The following is a 23,343-nucleotide window of genomic DNA, read 5'->3' as shown; positions in this document are numbered from 1 at the left end:
TTTGTATCGAATAGAGTAAGCCAGATACAAGCTTTAACAGAAGGTATGACTTGGCATCACGTGCCTACTTCTTTAAATCCGGCAGACATACTTTCAAGGGGATGCACCGCCAATGAACTAATGGCATCTAAACTGTGGAGCAGTGGTCCAACATTTCTTACAAGAGAGAGTTCGTTTTGGCCAAACAACATGGTTTTTCTAACCGATTTGCCTGAACGACGGCGCAGATCTTTACTTACTTGCAAACTGCGGGAGGTGGCACTCGACTGCAAGTACCACAACTCCTTTGATAAATTGCAGCGTATATTTGCATACGTTTACTACTACTTTGCCCGATCGCGGAATATTCCCCTTGATAATCAACCACTGACTCCGCTGAATATCAAAATGGGTACGCACATGCTCATTCGTAACATTCAACAAATTCATTTTGCAGCTGAGTTCAAGGCGCTACGATCCAATGAGGAACTCAATTCATCAAGCAAGCTCAAGTCATTAAATCCATTCGTTGATACATTTGGGCTTCTTCGTGTTGGTGGGCGTTTGCAAAACTCATCATTAAATTTTGAAGCAAAACACCCAATTTTGATGCCAAAGAATCACCCAGTAACAAACGCAATGATCGAATATTTTCACCAAAAATATCTACATGCAGGCCCTCAAAGCGTACTAGCTTCGATTCGACAGCAGTATTGGCCAATTGGCGGTCGAAAGGCTGTGTCCAGCGTCATAAACAAATGCATTCGTTGTTTCCGTTTGAAACCCAAGATCTATGAGCATATTATGGGCAACCTACCATCCGACCGACTGCAAGCAAACCGAACATTTTTCACAACTGGCGTCGACTATTGTGGGCCATTCTATTACAAATCGGAAGTTCGCACAAGGGCACCGATAAAATGCTACATATGCATTTTCATTTGTTTTAGCACGAAGGCTTGCCACTTAGAGCTTGTTCCAGATCTTACCACGTCATCATTTCTGGCAGCCCTCAAACGCTTCATTTGCACAAGAGGCAAACCACACACCATTTGGTCAGATAATGCAACGAACTTTGTTGGTGCCAAAAACAAGCTGCAAGAATTAAGACAACTGTTTTCAAGCAACTCACATAAGACAGAAATAATGAATCAATGCATCTCAGAAGGCATCGCTTGGAAATTTATTCCACCTCGATCTCCGCATTTCGGCGGATTATGGGAGGCTGCGGTTAAGTCAGCGAAATTCCACTTTCTACGTACCGTTGGTTTATCAATTTTAACATTTGAAGAGCTCCGAACCCTTGTGTGTGAAATCGGAGCGATAATTAATTCTCGTCCACTTTGTCCCATTTCAGAAAATCCAGAAGATTTGAACGTGCTCACGCCAGCTCATTTCCTCATAGGCGCTCCATTTACGAGCATAATTGAACCAGACGTAACCGGTGTTGAAATCAGTCGTTTAAACCGATGGCAGCGCATATGTCATATGCAACAGGTATTTTGGAAAAAATGGAGTACCTCATACCTGTCACTGTTGCAGGAGAGGGTCAAGTGGCAAAGGTTAAACGGAGGCATTCAGGCTGGAAACATGGTAATTTTAAAAGACGAAAACCTTCCATCCATGAAATGGCGACTAGGGCGTGTGGAAAATTTGATACGCGGCGCTGATGGTGTGGTTCGTGTTATAACGATCAAAACTTCCAATGGACTAGTTAAGCGAGGAGTAAGAAAAGTTGCTGTGCTTCCGATTGAGACTGAAGCAGTTGAAAGCCTAAACCTTCCAACGGGGGGAGGATGTTCAGAGCAGTCCCGATATTCGAAGCAGCACTAATTTCTTATTTCGTTTACATCACTAAATGGGATGATAATATGCATACCTAACTGTTATTCCCTCAGCACAACACATAATAAATTTTAAACCTTTTCTCATATGTATAACTGTTACTCTTAACACAATGCATTTAAATATTTGTTGTAACATCTATTCATTTTCATTCCTGCTATGAGATCAAATTCATAGCTAAGACAAAAAATTGTAAAACTTTGGACGTCACTTCTGCTGTGATCACGAAACAATAAAGTGCTCTACATTATACTTGTTTTATTTTATTTCGAAACAGGTGGTGCAAAACAGCACCTCCTCGAAACACCACCGTTTATATATAAAAAATTCTAAATTTACACGTTACAAACTACTTATCAAATTCAACAGTCTTCGAAAATTTAAAATTATTGAAAACCGAAGTAGTTAAATGTAGAACGCACCACTTTAAAAAAAATCCAAAATGTATATATATTATAACGCACCGCATAAAAGATATTTTCTGTTTTCTATACATACATATATGTGTTATAAAAACGTAGGCAAAAATTTGTTAACTACATATATATTATACTTATGACTGCTGCTGCTCCAACCGTAAATGCTGCCGCTGTCGCCACCAATGCTGCTTATGCCGGAGTTGTTTCTGGCGGTCTTCGCCGGCGCTGCCGCTACTGGTCTCAATGCTAATGCTGGTGGTGGTGGTGGTTAAAAAAAAATGGTGATGATATGCCGTTGGCTAGTGGCGTGGGTTTATCCCGTTATGGCATATTATACGACAATTTTATTTTATTTAAAGTTTTTTATTTTTTTGCATTATTTCTTTATAATTTAGTTGTAGTTTTTAGATAATTTTATTATTTAGCGCTTTCTTTACTTTGGTTTATTTCTCCCTATTTAACGTAGGATTAGTTCCGTTGCATTAAAAATTTTCATTTATTTCAATTTAAAATTCGTATATTTTCACTGCCACTGCCACTTAGAATTACCTTTGCAAAAAAAATTTAACACCACCGCCTACCTTCTTCAAACAAAATACGGTTGCCTGCTGAGGCTCCAGCCTCACGGTCGCCATATAAAGTTCCATTTTTGGAACTTCTAAAATGTTCTTGTTGTGCCTCCACACATACACCAATTCACAAGTCAAAATGTTTTCAATTTTATTTTACTTATCTTTATTTAAGTTAGATTTAGTTTGTGTTTGTTTTTTAATATTTTACATATGTCAGCACTAAGCTTAGTGCTATTTTTGTCTCTACGTTTTACTTTTAAAAATTAAAGGCTGTCATTTAATTATTTTTCACTCAGCTTACGTATTTCGTTCTTTGTCGCAAATTATAATGGCCGGTATTTTTCTGCCGAGCCGAATTGCTCTGTTTCCAAATTGTCCCAACACCTGTTGTCCGTTCCCAGTAGACAATGGGTGTTGCAGCAATTTGGAAACAGGGTGACATTTTTATTATTTATTAAGGCTGCTGTTACAACTTGCTGAAAAGGGAGAGGCTGATTGAGGAGTGTAAGGAACACCGAATCCCCGTAGAAGTCCAAACCGTAGCCGAACTGCGTCGCGCGCTGAGCGCATATGTGCGAGCCAAACGTACAAGAAAATCAAGCGAAGACCTGCTGAAGGAGCTGGATAGAGAAGTGAGTGAAGAAGAGGGGAAATCCGTTATGCTACCCCAGCCAACAACAAAGCCAAGCCCTTCGATCCAGATTCATAGTCCCCAACCGCATGCGCATGAGAGAGAACGCGCACCACCGAAGCCAGACGAAATGAGCGACGGTGAGCTAATGAATACCGTTCGCCGCTGGGATTTGCATTTTTCGGATGAAGAGTCGCTGCACGAATTTCTGGAGAGGATAGAGGATCTTGCCGAATGTTACCGCATCCCCGTCGACCGGCTCCTCTCAACGCTGCCGGAATTTCTACGTGAAAAAGCAGTCCAATGGTACCGCATCCGTAAACAACAAATCAACCAATGGAGCGATTTTCGAACGGAGGTGCAACATTTTCTCCTACCAAGCGTCATCTTCGACATTTGGAAGAGGCCATCCGGCAACGCAAGCAACACGGCCGTGAAAAGCCAAAGACTACATCCTCGCATTAGAAACGCTGATCCGCCAGCACCCGACAATGTGTAAGGAAAACCACATCGAACGAATATACGATGGCCTACGTGTTGAATACCGCCTCTTCGTCAAGCGCAGCGAGTTTAAAAGGATCGAAAAACGGAAAAGGATCCTGGAAATAACGGAAGGATATGAGCTGCTAAAAATTGAGGAAGCGAAACAGGGCAAAGTGGCGATCCACAGCCTGTATCATCTTCAAACGGAGTACGATAGCAAGGAGTGCTGCTGGCGCTGCAAGGAACGCGGACACCACCGCTTCCAATGCAGGGGCGCTGCAGAATGTTCTGCTCCAGGTGTGGACAAGACAACATCCTCTCCAGGGACTGCCTATGCCCTTCGACCAATCAATCCACCGACAAAAATACATCCAGGATGCCGTCAAATTATGTGAGAGGAAGCCGCCAAGCATTATTTGTGCGGCCACAGAAGTATATGGAACCACCAGCCTGCAATCCCGCTGCCGAAAAGCAAGTACATGACCGTCTCTACATACCGATAACCATCGAGGGCATGAGCGTGCGCGCGCTAGTAGACACCGGCGCCACCCTCTCATACGTCGACGAGTCAATACGAAACCATCTGGAGAGGAACAAAATCAAACCACATCTTCACAGGCGGAGCGTCCAATTGGCAGACCAAACGTGTGTCTATAGCTCGAATTCGTACCCAGGAAGGATTACGTACCAAGGACAAACCACTAAAACAATGATGTCCGTCATCCCGAACCTGGCAGAACGGAAGATCTTAGGAATGGACTTTCTACGGGAAAGGGGAATCACCCTCACTCTAGATGGTCAGCCGTTAAAAGTCACCTTGACCAGGAGATCAGCCGAGCTAGACACACTATGTGCAATGACCAGCAGGGATCACGTGAACAATGGTCAAAAACCGGAGCACCACCAGAAGCGATTGAGTAAATCCGTTAGGCCAATTACCGCAGCCGAACATTCGACCATCGGTAAACATAAACGACCGATGAAGCAACGCTTCTACCCCCGTTATCCGACTATACAAACATACAACGTCAATGAGGATTACCGAAAAAGAGCGCCGAACGCGATATGCAATGCGCTCTCCCGCCGCCCGTTATAAAACACCAACCAGACATATTTTACACAATAAAAGGCGACAGAGAAGAGCCCGGTGAGATTATTGGCAACCATCCAATATCCGGAGCCATGGGAAATAGTAACCGCCAACTTCGTGCCGCTGCAACCACGTTCCAAGGAAAGAAGCACTTACCTCCACTCTACAAGTAGGTGGAGTTAATTCCGGCGCGCCAAGCAACAACGGCAAGCGTACTCAAAGCGCTACAAGAGAAGGTCTTATACCGACTTGGTTGTCCCGAAAACTTTTCCCACGGACATTGGGAAGCAGTTCGGCGGAAAAGCGTTATCGCCGTTCCTGAGCAACCACCGCACATGCGAGTAGGAGACTCCACAAATGGCATTTGCGGTAAATGTAGTCAGCAAAGAGGGTACAAAAACATATTCATGAATTTTGCATTATTTTAAAATTAGTTTTAAGAACAATGAAATTGTAATTAAACCTGATATGTAAACATTTTTTTGGAATTAAGTTTGTTAGATATAAGTGGAATAACTCTGTATATTTTATGAAATAAAATGTTAATAAAATGATGCACACATACACACCGGCAAAGCCGGCACAACGGCATACATGTAACAGCTAGGCCAGGCCTGGCGTGATACCCCTTTTCCTCACAGCAGCTTTCCGTCAACCGAAGTGGGAGGGGGACTGTAACGTAGCGTTACAATAGTACAACCCCCACTGTAACTCTTTTTCTCCTACGCCTGAGACCCCCACTCTAACCCTTTTTAACCTACGCCTGAGAGTATACATACATAGTACATTAACAGGTAGCCAACAGCAGCAGCTACATACCAATGCATCCGAATAGCATTTGGGGTTAACAATAATATGCACACAGTACGACAACTCACAGTAAATGGCAAACTGAAGTACCCAATTAGCGGTTCATTTCTCACTCGCATTATAGCAGAAGCAGTATAAAAGAGAATGAATTTGCTGTTGTCACTTCATTCCTCGCAGGTTAGTCAGAGGAAGTGGTTGCTTTATTAAGCAACCCAGTCACTCCTCGAATATACGATGGCCTACGTGTTGAATACCGCCTCTTCGTCAAGCGCAGCGAGTTTAAGACGATCGATGAGCTCCTGGAAATAACGGAAGAAGATGAGCTGCTAAAAATCGAGGAAGCGAAACAGGGCAAAGTGGCGATCCACAGCCTGCATCATCTTCAAACGGAGTACAATAGCAAGGAGTGCTGCTGGCGCTGCAAGGAACGCGGACACCGCCGCTTCCAATGCAGGGGCCGCTGGAGAATGTTCTGCTCCTGGTGTGGGCAAGACAACATCTTCTCCAGGGACTGCGTATGCCCTTCAACCAACCAATCCACCGACAAAAATACATCCAGGATGCCGTCAAGTTATGTGAGAGGAAGCCGCCAAGCATTATTTGTGCGGCCACAGAAGTATATGGAACCACCAGCCAATCCCGCTGCCAAAATGCAAGTAGATGACCGTCTCTACATACCGATAACCATCGAGGGCATGAGCGTGCGCGCGCTAGTAGACGCCGGCGCCACCATCATACGTCGACGAGTCAATACGAAACCACCTGGAGAGGAACAATATCAAACCACATCTTCACAGGCGGAGCTTCCAATTGGCAGACCAGACGTGTGTCTATAGCTCGAATTCATGTCCAGCAAGGATTACGTACCAAGGACAAACCACTAAAACAATGATGTCTGTCATCCCGAACCTGGCAGAACGGATGATCTTAGGAATGGACTTTCTACGGGAAAGGGGAATCACCCTCACTCTAGATGGTCAGCCGTTAAAAGTCACCTTGACCAGGAGATCAGCCGAGCTAGACACACTATGTGCAATGGCCAGCAGGGATCATGTGAACAATGGTCAAAAACCGGAGCACCACCAGAAGCGATTGAGTAAAACCGTTAGCCCAATTACCGCAGCCGAACCTTCGACCATCCGTAAACATAAACGACCGCTGAAGCAACGCTTTTACCCCCGTTATAAGGCTATACAAACATACAACGTCAATGAAGATTACCGAAAAAGAGCGCCGAACGCGATATGCAATGCGCTCTCCCGCTGCCCATTACAAAACACCGAACCAGACATACTTTACACAATAAAAGGCGACAGAAAAGTGCCCGGTGAGATTATTGGCAACCATGCAATATTCGCAGCCATGGGAAATAGTAACCGCGGACTTCGTGCCACCACTACCACGTTCCAAACAAAGAAGCACTTACCTGCCCGCCACGATCTACAAATTCTACAAGTGAGTCGAGTTAATCCCGGCGCGCCAAGCAAAAACGGCAAGCGTGCTCAAAGCGCTACAAGAAAAGGTCTTATACCGACTTGGTTGTCCGAAAACATTCCCCACCGACAATGGGAAGCAGTTCGGCGAAAAGCGTTATCACCGTTCCTGAGCAACCACCGCACATGTGAGTAGGAGACCCCACAAATGGCATTTTCAGTAAATGTAGTCAGCAAAGAGGGTACAAAAGCATCTTCAGCAAACATAAACTTCGGCGAAATAAAGCGACGTTAGAGCGGGTGCAGACGGAGGGAGCAGTACCAGTGGCCAGTCAACCGAGTGAAAATACAAAGGGTACCGCATTTTTTTTGCGGCCCATATATTACCGAATACCGAATGGCTATAATGCAATCACAACACGAGGTAGATGAGAACAGCGCCAATATGTCAAGGATGGAAGAAGAAGAAGAAGGATGGCAACTTATTTATAATATTCATGAATTTCGCATTATTTTAAAATTAAATATCCGGTTAGTTTTAAGAACAACGAAATTGTAATTAAACCTGATATGTAAACATTTTTTTTTCTAAATCAACTTTGCTAGGTATAAGTGGAAGGACTCTGTCTATTTTAAGGAAAAAAAAATGATAATAAAACCATGTACGCATACACACCGGCAAAGCCGGCATAACGGCACACATACAACCGCTAGGCCAGGCCTGGCGGGATACTCCTGTTCCTCACAGCGGCTTTCCGTCAACCGAAGTGGGAGGGGGACTGTAACGTAGCGTTACAATAGTATGACCCCCACTGTAACCCTTTTTCTCCTACGCTTGAGACCCCCACTCTAACCCTTTTTCACCTACACCTGAGAGTATACATACATAGTACATTAATAGGTAGCCAACAGCAGCAGCTACATACCAATGCATGCGAATAGCATTTGGCGATAACAATAATATGCACACAGTACGCCAACTCACAGTAAATGGCAAACTGAAGTACCCAATTAGCGGTTCATTTCTCACTCGCATCATAGCAGAAGCCGTCTTAGGGCGTCTTGATATCAGTATTAATAATCCGAAGGCGGAAAATAAAAATTTTAACTCATTCAAAAGATATTAACGAAAAACCGAAAAGAGACCCGCTGGTACCTCTGAAACCGGGGGTGGAATCCATAGTATTTTTCCGCAGAACATCTTTTTGAGTGGGCGGCCTTCGGCCGCGCTTATAAAAAATAACCCTGGGCTACGCCATGCCAAGTCCGGGTGTGTGGTATAACCGTGGCTACCGCCACGGTGGTGCACAATTTTTTTGTGGGTACAAACACAACAACAACCACATGAAAATCGTCAACTTCAACTGCAAATATCTCCGGACTGCAACATCTACGCGTCTTTTGACACCTCTCGATAGTTTTGGTAGCGTATTAGCAGTCGACCACTCAACTAGACTTTTACCCAGAAAAAGCAATAATCTACACATGTGAAGACCACCAGATACAGAAAAAATGGTAATTTACGACAGCATGAGACTGCTAATACGCGGATATAGGGTAATAGTCTAGTTGAGGGTCGACTGCTAACACGCTACCAAAAATATCGAGAGGTGTCAAACGACGCGTCTTGACATCAGTATTAATAATCCGAAGGCGAAAAATTTTAACTCGTTCAAAAGATATTAGCGAAAACCGAAAAAAGACCCGCGGGTACCTCAGAAACCGAGGGTGGGATCCATAGCATTTTTGCGCAGAAGATATTTTCAGTTGAAGTTGGCGATTTTCATGTGTTTGTTGTTGTGTTGTATCCACAAAAAAATGTGCATCACCGTGGCGGTAGCCACGGTTATACCACACACCCGGACTTGGCATGGCGTGGCCCAGGGTTATTTTTTATAAGCGCGGCGGGTAATAGTCTAGTTGAGGGGTCGACTGCTAATACGCTACCAAAAATATCGAGAGGTGTCAAACGACGCGTTTTGACATCATTATTGATAATCCGAAGGCGGAAAATAAAAATTTTAACTCGTTCAATAGATATTAACGAAAACCCGAAAAAAGACCAGCGGGTACCTCCGAAACCGAGGGTGGGATCCATAGTATTTTTGCGCAGAACACCTTTCTGCGTTGGCGGCCTTCGGCCGCGTTTATAAAAAATAACCCTGGGCTACGCCATGCCAAGTCCGGGTGTGTGGTATAACCGTGGCTACCGCCACGGTTTTGCACATTTTTTTTGTGGGTACAACTTCAACTGCAAATATCTCCGGACAGAGATAAAATTTTTCTTTTCCGCCTTCGGATTATTGTTCTCGAAATTAATAGGCGTCTTTTGACACCTCTCTCGATATTTGTGGCAGCGCATTAGCAGTCGACCCCTCAACTAGACTTTTACCGCGCGGCCGAAGGCCGCCAACGCAGAAAGGTGTTCTGCGCAAAAATGCTATGGGTCTCACCCCCGGTTTCGGAGGTACCTGCGGGTCTTTTTTCGGGTTTTCGTTAATATCTTTTGAACGAGTTAAAATTTGTCGCCTTCGGATTATTAATACTGATGTTAAGACGCGTCGTTTGACACCTCTCTCGATATTTTTGGTAGCGTATTAGCAGTCGACCCTCAACTAGACTGTTCACAATTTTTTTTTGTGCTTACGCCAACATTACAACAACCACATGAAAATCACCAACTTCAACTTCAAATATATCCGGATAGATAAAATTTGGTAATTCTATGCGACAGCATGACACTGCTAATACGCGTCCAAAAAGTTCTATTCGCTCACCGCCTCTCTTTCTAAACAATACTTTTTCGAACGAATCGGATGGTGATGCTGTAATCAAAAGCAATAATACTAATAATATGTTCAGTGTATCAACACTTAAATGCTTAATGAGAGAAATTACTGCGCTAAAGTCTAATAATGCAAAGCTCTTGTGTTTTTTTTTTTTTTTTTTTTAATGGACGTTGTGGCAGCGCGCTGCCCTCAAGTGGCCCAATGAAACCAGGCTAATCCTGTTCACGCGATCGATTTATATATATATATAATAACTTTTTTTTTTATTTATTTATTTTTTTTTTTTATTTTGCCGAGTCTTTGATGGGCAGCGGTTTGTCAAGCGTCACGAACTGAGACTGCTCAGCTACAGAAGAAATTTCATCAGCCAAGCGTAATACGTAAAGATAACAGAAGCAAACGTATTATACATTAATTTAGAGAGGTGAGAACAATCTTTTTTATAGAAAAAAGGGAGTCCGAGCTATCAAATGTGTTTGAGTGAGAGTTATAATCTTGGCATAAACGCCGAAAAGGTTCATTTTGTTCGAAATTCGTTCTACATTGTTTCAGCAGAAGAGGTTTGAAGTGTCTCCATGTCCGAGAGGGAACGCAAAAGTTCACTTCATTCAGAAGGAATGGGCTCGAAATTGATCCATTTAAAAGTTTTGTCATAAATATTACACCAAGCATTTCCCTTCGACTAGCAAGAGTTGGAAGATTGATAAGCTTTAATCGATTAGTATAAGGTGGAAGATTAGTTAAAGAGTCCCATTGGAAATTTCTTAAGGCAAATAGTTAAAATTGTTTTTGTATTGATGCGAGACTGTCTGCATGGACTTGATAACGCGGATTCCAAATTATCGAGCCGTATTCTAATATTGGCCTAACTAATGTTGTAAAAAGTGCTTTAGTTATGTAAGGGTCGTTAAATTCTTTTGACCACCGTTTAACAAATGCAAAAACACCTTTGCCTTTATTCACTGTAGCATTAATATGAAGATTGAAACTAAGTTTGGAATCCATCATGACTCCCAAGTCAATAAAATTGTTTACAGTTTCTAGACTATAGTTGTTAATTGTATATGAAGCTGGTGGCGAAACTCTCCGAGAAAAACACATGAATTTACATTTTTTGAGATTGAGCGGCATATAATTTACATTGCACCAGGTAACCAAGTGATTTAAATCCATTTGAAGCAAGGAATGTTCCTCAACCGAGGCACATGATTTGAAAAGTTATACATCGTCTGCGTACATCAAGATTTTTGAGTATTTAATTGTACCAGATATATCGTTTATGAACAACAAGAACAGAATCGGACCAAGATGGCTGCCCTGAGGAACACCAGAAGAAACATTGATGACCCCAGAAAGCGTATTTTTAAAGATTACTTTTTGCGTACGATAACCAAGATACGAAGAAATCCAACATATAAGACGGGGTTGAAAACCGAGTTGACTGAGCTTATGAATAAGTAATGGGTGTGATACTTTGTCGAAAGCTTTACTGAAATCGGTGTAAATTACATCAGTGTGAAGGCCTTTTCTAAATCCATTAGAAACGTGGGTGGTAAATTCTAGTAAATTGGTGATAGGTGATTTGCCCTTACAGAACCCATGCTGCGAGCTTGCAATTATGGGGGAAATAGAGAATGTTAGGTGGTGGGTAACAATAGCCTCAAATAACTTTGGGATAGCGGATAACTTTGCTATGCCCCGGTAGTTTTCTATTGAAGACCTGCTTCCATTTTTATGAAGCAGAATAAGAAAAGATTCCTTCCATATTGTTGGGAAAACGCCATAAATTAAAGATAAATTAAATAAATCTGTTAGCGGCTGATAGATGTTTGCGGCACATTTTTTAAGAAAGTGTGTCGGGGCCGTATGAATATGATACTTTTAAAGTTTTTAAATAAGATAATACATCTTCTGAAGATATAAATGGAGCTCTGATTGAATAACATGAATCAATATGGTATGGGTATTCATTAGGTGAAACGTTGGTCTCAATAGAGTAATTTGATTTGAAAAATTCCGCAAAGAAGTCGGCGATCTCTTGATCATCGCTGGAAATATTATCTTGGAATTTCATGGATGATGGAAACCCTTTCACCCTGCGTTTAGAGTTTACGAATACGTAAAATGCCTTCGGGTTGCAAGTTATATTTCTTTTCATTTTACAAAGATAAGCTTTGTAACACTTTTTGTTCAATTGAAAATACTTGCAGCGTAGAATCGAGTACTGTAAGTAATGGTTATGTAAACCCGTCTTTTTGAACAACTTGAAAGATCGAGACTTTTTATTCTTTAAAGTTTTCAGCTCTTTAGTGAACCATACTTGGCTTGTATCGGAATGTACACAAATCCGCTTAGGTACGTATTTTTCAAAAAGACAGTAAATGGTATTGTAAAAGTGAGAAAAGCTTTGCTCCACATCAGCATTAAATATTGACCACACTATTCGAGATAGATCACGATTTAATTTTTTAAAATTGGCCTTCGCAAAGTCGAAGCGATAACTGGAGTCGTATCGTTTATTTCCGCTGTTACAAGCATAATTTACAACTTCGTAAACTATTTTGAGGGAAGGGTGGTAAGCATCTTCAGGTTCAATAATGGGTTCGCATCGACTAATGGAATATTTAGATTCATCATCCACAAAGGCTAAATCTAACACTCTTCCGAATTTACTCCATTGGATGTTGATTTGTTGAAGGCACAGCTCATACATTCCGTCTAGAAATATATTGTTGGAAGACTTTGACGAAACTGGTACGATATTAAAGTCAGAGATGCACCACGATATGTGTGGCATATTGAAGTCACCCAAGACAATAATGTAATCGGAAAGCTTTAGCATCGAATTAACAGTTCTTAGCAAGGAAATGTGATGCATATAAACGGACAGTTCAGAGGATGGCGGGATATAACAGATGGCCAAATAAATGTGGATAGTTGCTAGTTGTGTGCGTATGCACAAGAACTCAGTTGTATCGGTGGCGGTTACGCAAACCGTGTACAGCAAGCAGAACCCCACCTCCAACCCTGTTCAGGCGGTCATTTCGATATATCTGGTAGTCATTACAGAGGATCTCTGAGTTAAAAACATGAGGTTTCAGCCAGGTTTCGGTTAAAGCAATTATATCGTAGCTTGAGTTAAATGAGTTTAAAAACAGTTCTGTTAACTTGGTGTTTAAGCCTCTTAACATTTTGGTAAAGTATATCTAAAGCAGATTTTTCGTTCAGTTTTTTAACTCAGTGTTATTAACAGGGATATTTGCTAAGTTTGGAACACTCTTATTCCGCCTATATTCAAATTCCCGCACAAGTGCCCCAGAGGGCCAAAAATCGTTACTCAAGATAGTGTCAAAATGGTCAATAGGTAATCTAATCTAAAGGAAGATACGTTTCTTTCATAACTAAAATTAAATTTCCGAATTGTTACGTCATGGGTTTTCCTTTTTGAGAAGATATACGATTTCAGATCCTCATCAGTAGTATCCCTCTCGAATCTTGACACGAATATCGATTTTTTAGGAGGGACTACAACCAACTTCCTAGTTCCAGGCTCAGTCGCCTGAGAACGGTTTGCAGGTTCAATATTTTTTCTAGCTGCTAGTTTTGTTGGAGGTGCCTTTGATGTTGAAGGCTCTACTGTAAGAGGACTTGGAGATGCTAAGTTTATTAATTCTATCGTGCTAGGTGTAGGAACGATTGGGTTCTGGATGTTTTGAACGGGGTCTAGGGTCAATACGCCAGCCGAGACATCAGTTCGTTTTCGTTTGCTGTCACGACTGTCGCTGTTAGCATTAGCAGCTGAATCGGTAACACATTTGAAAGTTTTAAACAAGTTTTCATAATACTTGAATTTATCCCCTAATGTAGAAAGTTCCTTACCGATTTCGGAGAATGCGTTTCGGGTATGTTTGAAAAGCTTAAAAAGATCCACTTCCGTGGATCTGCATTTCAAGCACGACCAACGCACACCCTTGTTATCGTTGATCGCATCACACACCCTTGCTGTTAAACTAGCGCACTTCATATGAGCAAGCTCATCACAAAGCCAGCACGACACGAAACGCTCGGTATCACCTTTCAATTGGCAGTTAACAAAATTGCAAGACATTATAAGTTAAAGTAAAATTGATTAAACAGACGGAGGCAGTGAAAATAGTTTGGAGATCACAGTAAGAAAATCACTGTTTGAGAAGTTTGAAGATCACTGTATGAGCAGTTTAAGATCGCTATTAACTGACGCTTAAATGAATCATCGATAGCTGAAGGTACCCACCTACGTGCTCAAGTTAGTGACTTGCAAATTGAGCTTCGCTCTATGTACCAGTCATTGTGTGACAATAACACAGTCGTTTCTAATGAGCTCAGGCACTTAAAAGCTGATATTGCTAAATTTAATGCAGAATTGCCGTTGAATACCTACGCTTTCTAGAATTCTGCTTTTGGCTCTGTTTCTAAACAAACTGTTGCGGAGTGTGCTTATACTGTTGACGGCAGTCCTGACTACATGGCTGGTGCTGTTGAAAATATAAACGCTGCTGCTAACATGACTGAAATTACATCTAATGTTGCTGGTACTGTTGTAAACATGAATGATTCTACTGTTGATAATGTAAGCATTAATACGTTAGCAACAGAAGGTGCTGACAACATAAATGGCCATCTTCTAATCCGAACTTACAGTCAAATGCTGTTAATGCCTCTGCTAATAACATTAGCTTGTTTTCTTCGGTACTCAGATCTGATCCTACCATTTCCAATGATACTTGTGAAAGTGATGGAAATAATAATAAAATGCGTAATGCTGTAATTAAACACCAGAAGCAGTTGAATACTGCTGCTTCGTGTTCGACTTCAATTTCAAATTCGTCTTCGAGTTTGGCATCAACTATAGCATCTGCATCTTCTACTACTGTGAAGTCTGTAACTACAACTTCTTCTGTACAAAGTAAACGCAACGAAAATTTTAACCGCCGTAATCCAAATTTTATTGGATCAAATATAAGTACAGAATTGGGTGTAGTTAGTATGAGTTGACTGCACTTATCATCATTTCAGCCATCAGTTTCCTCTAACGATATCATTAGTTATCTGGTAAGACATCTGAAAGCTGATAAGTCTAACTTTGCCTGCAAAAGGCTTATAAAAAATGACACTCCGCTTGACTCATTAACAAAAGTCAACTTTAAGCTTGGTGTTACAGAAACACTATATGATACCGTTTTATCACCAGATTTGTGGCCTGCTGGGGTGAACGTTCGGTCATTTCGTTTTTTTCCCAAAGAGTAAGGCAAACGAATTGCTCTTAGTTGTCAGTGGCAATACTAATCTTGTCAACAACCAACTAAATATCTATTTTCAAAATGCTTCTGCCATCAGAACAAAAGCGCATGATGTTAAGTCGCTGAGCTCGCAGTTAGAGTACCATATTTTTGTTATTGTTGAAACTTGGCTGACTCTAGATTTTTTTGATGGCGAATTCTTCGATCCCAATTTGTTTGTCGTTTTCCGTAAAGACAGAGATGCGGAAAAACTGGGCGTTCTCGAGGTGGAGGTGTACTTATTGCAGCTCTACGCAAGTATAATGCTTCCCTAATTCAGCTGGATAATAACGATTCGCTACTTGACCAACTCTGTGTTAAAGTTAGTGGCTCTACGTACTCCGGCTCTCTATACTGGATGGTATCTTATATTCCGCCGAATAGTTCGGAAGATCTTTATAAAGCTCATGCTGACAATATTTCATCTGTAGTTCTTAATAAGCTTGGTGATAATCATGTATGTATTTTAGGTGACTTTAATCTAAGTGATGTCACTTAGTCTCAGGGTTTCTGTGGTTCGGGCCTCATGCCAAATAATATATCGAAGTCCTATGAGACTTATTTTATAGATAACATGCTAAGCTTAAACTTGCTGCAAATTAATAACTTCACTAACAGGCTTGACAGAATATTAGATCTTATATTCCTCAGTGATAATATTAATTTTAACATGTCCGAATGCCATGCACCATTTGCTCCGTCGGATATGCATCACACTACTATTGTTCTTAAACTTGAGTTTTATGTGTTTTGTGTATCCTCTGTAAATGATGATATCGCTTTTAATTTTGCACGGTGCGACATGTCTATACTTAACCATGTTTTCTCGGAAATTAACTGGGTTGATCAACTATAGCATCTGCATCTTCTACTACTGTGAAGTCTGTAACTACAACTCCTTCTGTACAAAGTAAACGCAACGAAAATTTTAACCGCCGTAAGCCAAATTTTGTTGGATCAAATATAAGTACAGAATTGGGTGTAGTTAGTATGAGTTGGCTGCACTTATCATCATTTCAGCCATCAGTTTCCTCTAACGATATCATTAGTTATCTGGTAAGACATCTGAAGGCTGATAAGTCTAACTATGCCTGCAAAAGTCTTATAAAAAATGACACTCCGCTTGACACATTAACAAAAGTCAACTTTAAGCTTGGTGTTACAGAAACACTATATGATGCCGTTTTATCACCAGATTTGTGGCCTGCTGGGGTGAACGTTCGGTCATTTCGTTTTTTTCCCAAAGAGTAAGGCAAACGAATTGCCCTTAGTTGTCAGTGGCAATACTAATCTTGTCAACAAGCAACTAAATATCTATTTTCAAAATGCTTCTGGCATCAGAACAAAAGCGCATGATGTTAAGTCGTTGAGCTCGCAGTTAGAGTACGATATTTTTGTCATTGTTGAAACTTGGCTGACTCCAGATTTTTTTGATGGCGAATTCTTCGATCCAAATTTGTTTGTCGTTTTCCGTAAAGACAGGGATGCGGAAAAACTGGGCGTTCTCGAGGTGGAGGTGTACTTATTGCAGCTCTACGCAAGTATAATGCTTCCCTAATTCAGCTGGATAATAACGATTCGCTACTTGACCAAATCTGTGTTAAAGTTAGTGGCTCTACGTACTTCGGCTCTCTATACTTGATGGTATCTTATATTCCGCCGAATAGTTCGGAAGATCTTTATAAAGCTCATGCTGACAATATTTCATCTGTAGTTCTTAATAAGCTTGGTGATAATCCTGTATGTATTTTAGGTGACTTTAATCTAAGTGATGTCACTTGGTCTCAGGGTTTCTGTGGTTCGGGCCTCATGCCAAATAATATATCGAAGTCCTATGACTTATTTTATAGATAACATGTTAAGCTTAAACTTGCTGCAAATCAATAACTTCATTAACAGGCTTGACAGAATATTAGATCTTATATTCCTCAGTGATAATATTAATTTTAACATTTCCGAATGCCATGCACCATTTGCTCCGTCGGATATGCATCACACTACTATTGTTCTTAAACTTGAGTTTTATGTGTTTTATGTACCCTCTGTAAATGATGATATCGCTTTTAATTTTGCACGGTGCGACATGTCTATACTTAACCATGTTTTCTCGGAAATTAACTGGGTTGATCTTTTTTCCTCCTCAGATGTTAGCATTTGCTATGAGATTTTTAGATCAACGCTTTTTGACCTATGTTTAAGGCATGTTCCAGTCTTTAAGAAAAAACCGTATAAATTACCTTGGTATACTAAGGGTTTAAAAAAATTTAAGAATTTGCGAATCAAATACTACAAAAAGTTTAGTCAGACCAAGAATCTGTTCTTTTACGAGAAGTATCAGCAGTATCTAAAGAAGTTTAACTGCTTGGATAAGTTTCTTTACAAAAACTATATTCTTAGCTTTGAGACAAATATTAAGTCCAATCCAAAAACATTTTGGAGTTTTATTAAATCTAAAAGGACCTGCTCCTCGGTTCCTGCTTCTGTCTTTTACAAGATAATGTAGCTACAAATCCTAATGCGGTAGTGAACCTGTTTGCGGACTATTTTAGTGCATCCTATGATGATGCCCCTTCTTTCGACTTTGCATCTGATTTAAATTCTGCTCTGGATTTCGGTTCAATGTCGATTTCATGTGACGATATCTCAAGTAGTATTACTAATTTAAAGCAATCGGTCAGGACAGATTCTGATGGTGTCTCAAGTGCCTTGATTAAAGGTTGTCCGGCCTTAGTTTTGCCTCTTGAGATCGTGTTTAATATGTCACTTCAGTGCGGGGAGTTTATTGATGCTTGGAAACTTGCATCGATAACTCCTATCTACAAATCTGGAAATAATAATGATGTCTGTAACTACAGACCTATATCAAAGCTCACTACTGTTTCGAAGTTATTTGAATGTGTTGTAAAAGACAAGTTATACTTTTCAGTGAAGAGCCTAATTTGTGCCAAGCAGCATGGTTTTGTTGCGGGACGTTCGACGGTCACCAATCTAGTGGAGTTTAGTGAGTATTGTATATCTGCTTTTGCATCTGGATACCAGGTGGATTGTATTTATACTGACTTCTCCAAAGCCTTCGATAAGGTATCACATGAGATCCTTATTCATAAACTTTCCTGTCTTGGTTTTCACTCAAATTTTCTGAAGTGGCTAAAATCTTATTTAATTAACAGATGGTGTATTGTCTGCATTGATGGTGTATCATCCGATCTATACCTTGCAACTTCCGGCGTTCCGAAAGGCAGTATTCTTGGACCCTTGCTCTTTGTCCTGCGCATCAACGACATCAGCACTTGCTTTTCGTATGCTAGGTTTCTCTTGTACGCTGATGATCTTAAAGTTTTCTCCATTATAAAGTCTTCGCGTGATATGTTCGAACTTCAGTGTGAAATTAATAATCTCTATTCCTGGTGCGTTAGATCGCACCTTTCTTTAAATATTAATAAATGCTTTCACGTAACCTACTCTAAATTGCGCTTTAAGTTTAATAGTTCATATACCATTGATAACAAACCACTGCAGAATGTTGATAAAATCAAGGACCTTGGTGTGGTTTATGATACCAAATTTTCTTTCAACAGCCATGTAAATTTTATCATAGCCAAATCGTATGCAATGCTTGGTTTTATTCGGCGTAATAGTGCAGAGTTCTCTGACCCGTATACACTCAAATTCCTCTACAATTCATTTGTACGATCTGATCTCGAGTATGCCACTATCATTTGGCGACCGTTCCAACAGTTTGCAATTAATAGGATTGAGAGAGTTCAAAAAGTTTTTCTTAAATACTGTCTGCGGTCACTTCCTTCCCTCATATAATGCACGTTTACTTCTTTTAAATCTTAAAACTTTAGAAGCGAGAAGGTCTATTCTTTCTTTGACCTTTTTATATTGCATCATCCATGGGGATACAGATTGTGCTGCTCTTCTTGAGAAAATTAATCTTAATGTTCCAAGAAGAGAACTTAAAAGCTTTTACCCTTTTTATGGCATTAATAGTAGAACTAATTATGCGAGAAATGCCCCAATTACCCGCGCTATGAGTGAATTTAATAAGATCTCATATTTTGTCGAACTTGATTTCTCTTTGTCGAAGAACGTTTTTATTAATTTATTAAAGTGTGTTTTTTAGTTATCAATTCTTTTATATTAGTCTGCAAGTGCTAGTTTTTCACTGACTTGTTAACTTTTTGTATTTCTTAATTGTAGTATGTTTTTTAATTGTATGTAAATTGTTAGTAGTCTGTAAGAATTTTGTTAATAATATGCTGTATAGTTTTTTCATTGGTAGTCTGTAAGAACATGTGTTCATAAACTTGATAAATAAATGGAAAAATGGTAAAAATATCGAAAGAGGTGTCAAAAGACGCGTATTAATCTCGACAACAATAATCCGAAACTGAAACCAACTGTTGTTGTAATTTGTCACACAAAAAAAAGTGAACGCAGAAGGACATCACCGTGGCGGTAGCCACGGTTATTCCACACACCCGGACTTGGCATGGCGCAGCCCAGGGTTATTTTTTATAAGCGCGACCGAAGGCCGCCAACGCAGAAAGGTATTCTGCCCAAAAATACTATGGATCCCACCCCCGGTTTCGGAGGTACCCGCGGGTCTTTTTTCGGTTTTTCGTTAATATCTTTAGAACGAGTTAAATTTTTTATTTTCCGCCTTCGGATTATTAATACTGATGTCAAGACGCGTCGTTTGACACCTATCTTGATATTTTTGGTAGCGTATTAGCAGTCGACCCCTCAACTAGATTATTACCGGCCGCGATTATAAAAAATAACCCAGGGCTATGCCATGCCAAGTCCGGGTGTGTGGTATAACCGTGGCTACCGCCACGGTCATGTACATTTTTTTTTGTGGGTACCACACAACAACAACCACATGAAAATCGCCAACTTCAACTGCAAATATGGACGCGTATTAGCAGTCTCATGCTATCGTAAATTACCATTTTTTCTGTATCTGGTGGTCTTCACATGTGTAGATTATTACTTTTTCTGGGTAAAAGTCTAGTTGAGGGGTAGACTGCTAATACGCTACTAAAAATATCGAGAGGCGTCAAATGACGCGTATTAATATCGAGAACAATAATCCGAAGGCGGAGATGTTGCAGTCCGGACATATTTGCAGTTGAAGTTGACGATTTTCATGTGGTTGTTATTGTGTTTGTACCCACAAAAAAAATTGTGCATCACCGTGGCGGTAGCCCAGGGTTATTATTTATAAGCGCGGCCGAAGGCCGCCAACGCAGAACGGTATTCTGCCCAAAAATACTATGGATCCCACCCCCCGGTTTCGGGGGTACCCGCGGGTCTTTTTCGGTTTTTCGTTAATATCTTTTGACCGAGTTAAAATTGTTATTTTCCGCCTTCGGATTATTAATACTGATATCAAGACGCGTCGTTTGACACCTATCTCGATATTTTTGGTAGCGTATTAGCAGTCGACCCCTCAACTAGATTATTACCGGCCGCGATTATAAAAAATAACCCACGGCTATGCTATGCCATGCCAAGTCCGGGTGTGTGGTATAACCGTGGCTACCGCAGCAGTCGACCCTCAACTAGACTTTAACCGCGCGGCCGAAGGCCGCCAACGCAGAATGGAGTTCAGCGCAAAAATGCTATGGATCTCACCCCCGGTTTCTGAGGTACCTGCTGGCCTTTTTTCGCTTTTTCGTTAATATCTTTGAACGAGTTAAAATTTTTCGCCTTCGGATTATTAATACTGATGTCAAGACGCGTCGTTTGACACCTCTCTCGATATTTTTGGTAGCGTATTAGCAGTCGACCCTCAACTAGACTGTTCACAAATTTTTTTGTGCTTACGCCAACATTACAACAACATTACAAACTCTCTCGATATTTTTTGACGCGTATTAGCAGTCTCATGCTGTCGTAAAGAATTACCATTTTTTCTGTATCTGGTGGCCACATGTACAGATTATTGCTTTATCAGTTTATGTACATACCTATGGTTAGTGATGCTGCACGGTATTAAGAATGCGTAAATTATTTCTATCATATTTCTTTAATATTATAATTTATTAACTAATTAATTAAGTTGAGATTTTTTAAGACTGCAGAAATTTTAACTGAGTGATTCGGAATTAGTGATGGAACGATATTTCACTATCGGTGATTGCATCGCCGCGATTGAAAAATCGGTAAAGCCTTCAACACAGAGATGACCATTTCACCATTACTACTTTTCCTGCTCTCCACTAACACATCGACGTTTCATGCTGTCATCGAAATTACAGTGTCATATTTAATGACAGTTAAAGATGACTTGATAGAAAACACTTTCATTTTTTTCGCTCTCACGGGGGATTTATCTCAAATTTGTGCTGGCAACAATCACACATAAACCCCTCGCGCCAGCTGAAGCGGGCGCCCGAACAAAAAGTATGCCAGCTAAAACGAAGAACGGGCCAAAACATAACATGTGAACATAAGTGTTTTGCGCGGATATTGTTCTGGTCTCCAAACCGGTGTTGGACCCACCCAGGGTAATTTTTGAAATTCCATACGACGGCATGACACTTCTAATACGCGTCCAAAAATATCGAGAGAGGTGTCAAACGACGCGCCTTGACATCAGTATTAATAATCCGAAACCGGAAAATAAAATTTTTAACTCATTCAAAAGAACGAAAAACCGAAAAAACCCGTGGGTCCCTCCGAAACCGGGCGTGAAATCCATAGTATTTTTGCGCAAACACCTTTCTGCGTTGGCGGCCTTCGGCCGCGCTTATAAAAAATAACCCTGGGCTACGCCACGCCAAGTCCGGGTGTGTGGTATAAACGTGGCTACCGCCACGGTGATGTCCTTCTGCGTTCACAATTTTTTTTTGTGGGAGGTATTACAACAACGGTTGGGTTCGGTTTCGGATTATTGTTGTCGAGATTAATACGCGTCTTTTGACACCTCTTTCGATATTTTTGGACGCGTATTAGCAGTGTCATGCTGTCGTATAGAATTACCAAATTGTATCTATCCGGAGATATTTGAAGTTGAAGCGATTTTCATGTGGTTGTTGTAAAGTTGGCGTAAGCACAAAAAAAAATTGTTAACATAAGTGTTTTGTGTGGATTTAGGGTAATAGTCTAGTTGAGGGTCGACTGCTAATACGCTACCAAAAATATCGAGAGAGGTGTCAAACGACGCGTTTTGACATCAGTATTAATAACCGAAGGCGAAAAATTTTAACTCGTTCAAAAGATATTAACGAAAAACCGGAAAAAGGCCCGCAGGTACCTCCGAAACCGGGGGTGAGATCCATTGCATTTTTGCGCAGAACACCTTTCTGCGTTGGCGACCTTCGGCCGCGCGGTAAAAGTCTAGTTGAGGTATAATGTAAAGTTGCGGCTTCGCTAACCAACCCATACAATTCACCTAGGTTAGGTTACCTGCTTCTTCGCCCCGTTTTACCATGTGGCGTCACCTTGCTGTTCTTATATTTTCCATTATCTTGGAGGGCGCCGCCTCCATATGGACGCCATGTCACGTTTATATTAATCACGTGGCGGTCTTCTCCGCCAGAAACTCATGGATTTAAAGAAAGGAAAAACTTTTAAATTTTAACAATACTTTATTTAAATGACCAATTCTAAAAAGCGTCCAATTCACTGAGTAGCCGAAATTATATTGATGGCGGTGAAACATGAAAATGCCGATGTCACTCTTGGCACTCGTCATTTTCATGTTTTACCCCACATATATCGTATTCTCTCTTACATGCTATATTTCAATGCTCATGTCATATTATTGTGTATTTGGTTCTTTCTATTTGTAATATTCACAATTAAATATCATTGTGAGTAACAATGTTGAGATGTTGCCAGATGATTATTAAAAAGTTAATTTGGGAGATTTTATCCTTACATCACCCTTTTTGGGGAAAAGAAGAATTGACAAAGTGATCAATTTTGTCACATTCTTCTTTGGCCATAACTTATAAA

At 40.7% G+C, this 23,343-nt stretch overlaps 1 long non-coding RNA gene across 7 annotated transcripts in view; it reads right to left on the bottom strand.

Moving 5' to 3' along the window:
• Positions 1–23,343, bottom strand: part of LOC137234294 (uncharacterized) — a 385,635-nt gene that overhangs the window by 317,618 nt on the left and 44,674 nt on the right. Inside the window, exon 1 of one of the 7 annotated variants that reach the window (XR_010947774.1) lies at positions 21,351–21,478. The exons of the other annotated variants lie outside the window; for them this stretch is intronic. This is a non-coding gene — a long non-coding RNA (uncharacterized lncRNA). Of the gene's footprint in view, positions 1–21,350; positions 21,479–23,343 lie in introns of those variants that run through there. 7 annotated transcript variants of the gene reach the window in all.

The sequence above is a fragment of the Eurosta solidaginis genome, chromosome X (assembly GCF_040869045.1).
Source record: "Eurosta solidaginis isolate ZX-2024a chromosome X, ASM4086904v1, whole genome shotgun sequence".
NCBI lineage: Eukaryota > Metazoa > Arthropoda > Insecta > Diptera > Tephritidae > Eurosta > Eurosta solidaginis.
The sequence above is the reverse complement of the archived record's forward strand: the minus strand, read 5'-3'. Positions and strand labels throughout refer to the sequence as shown.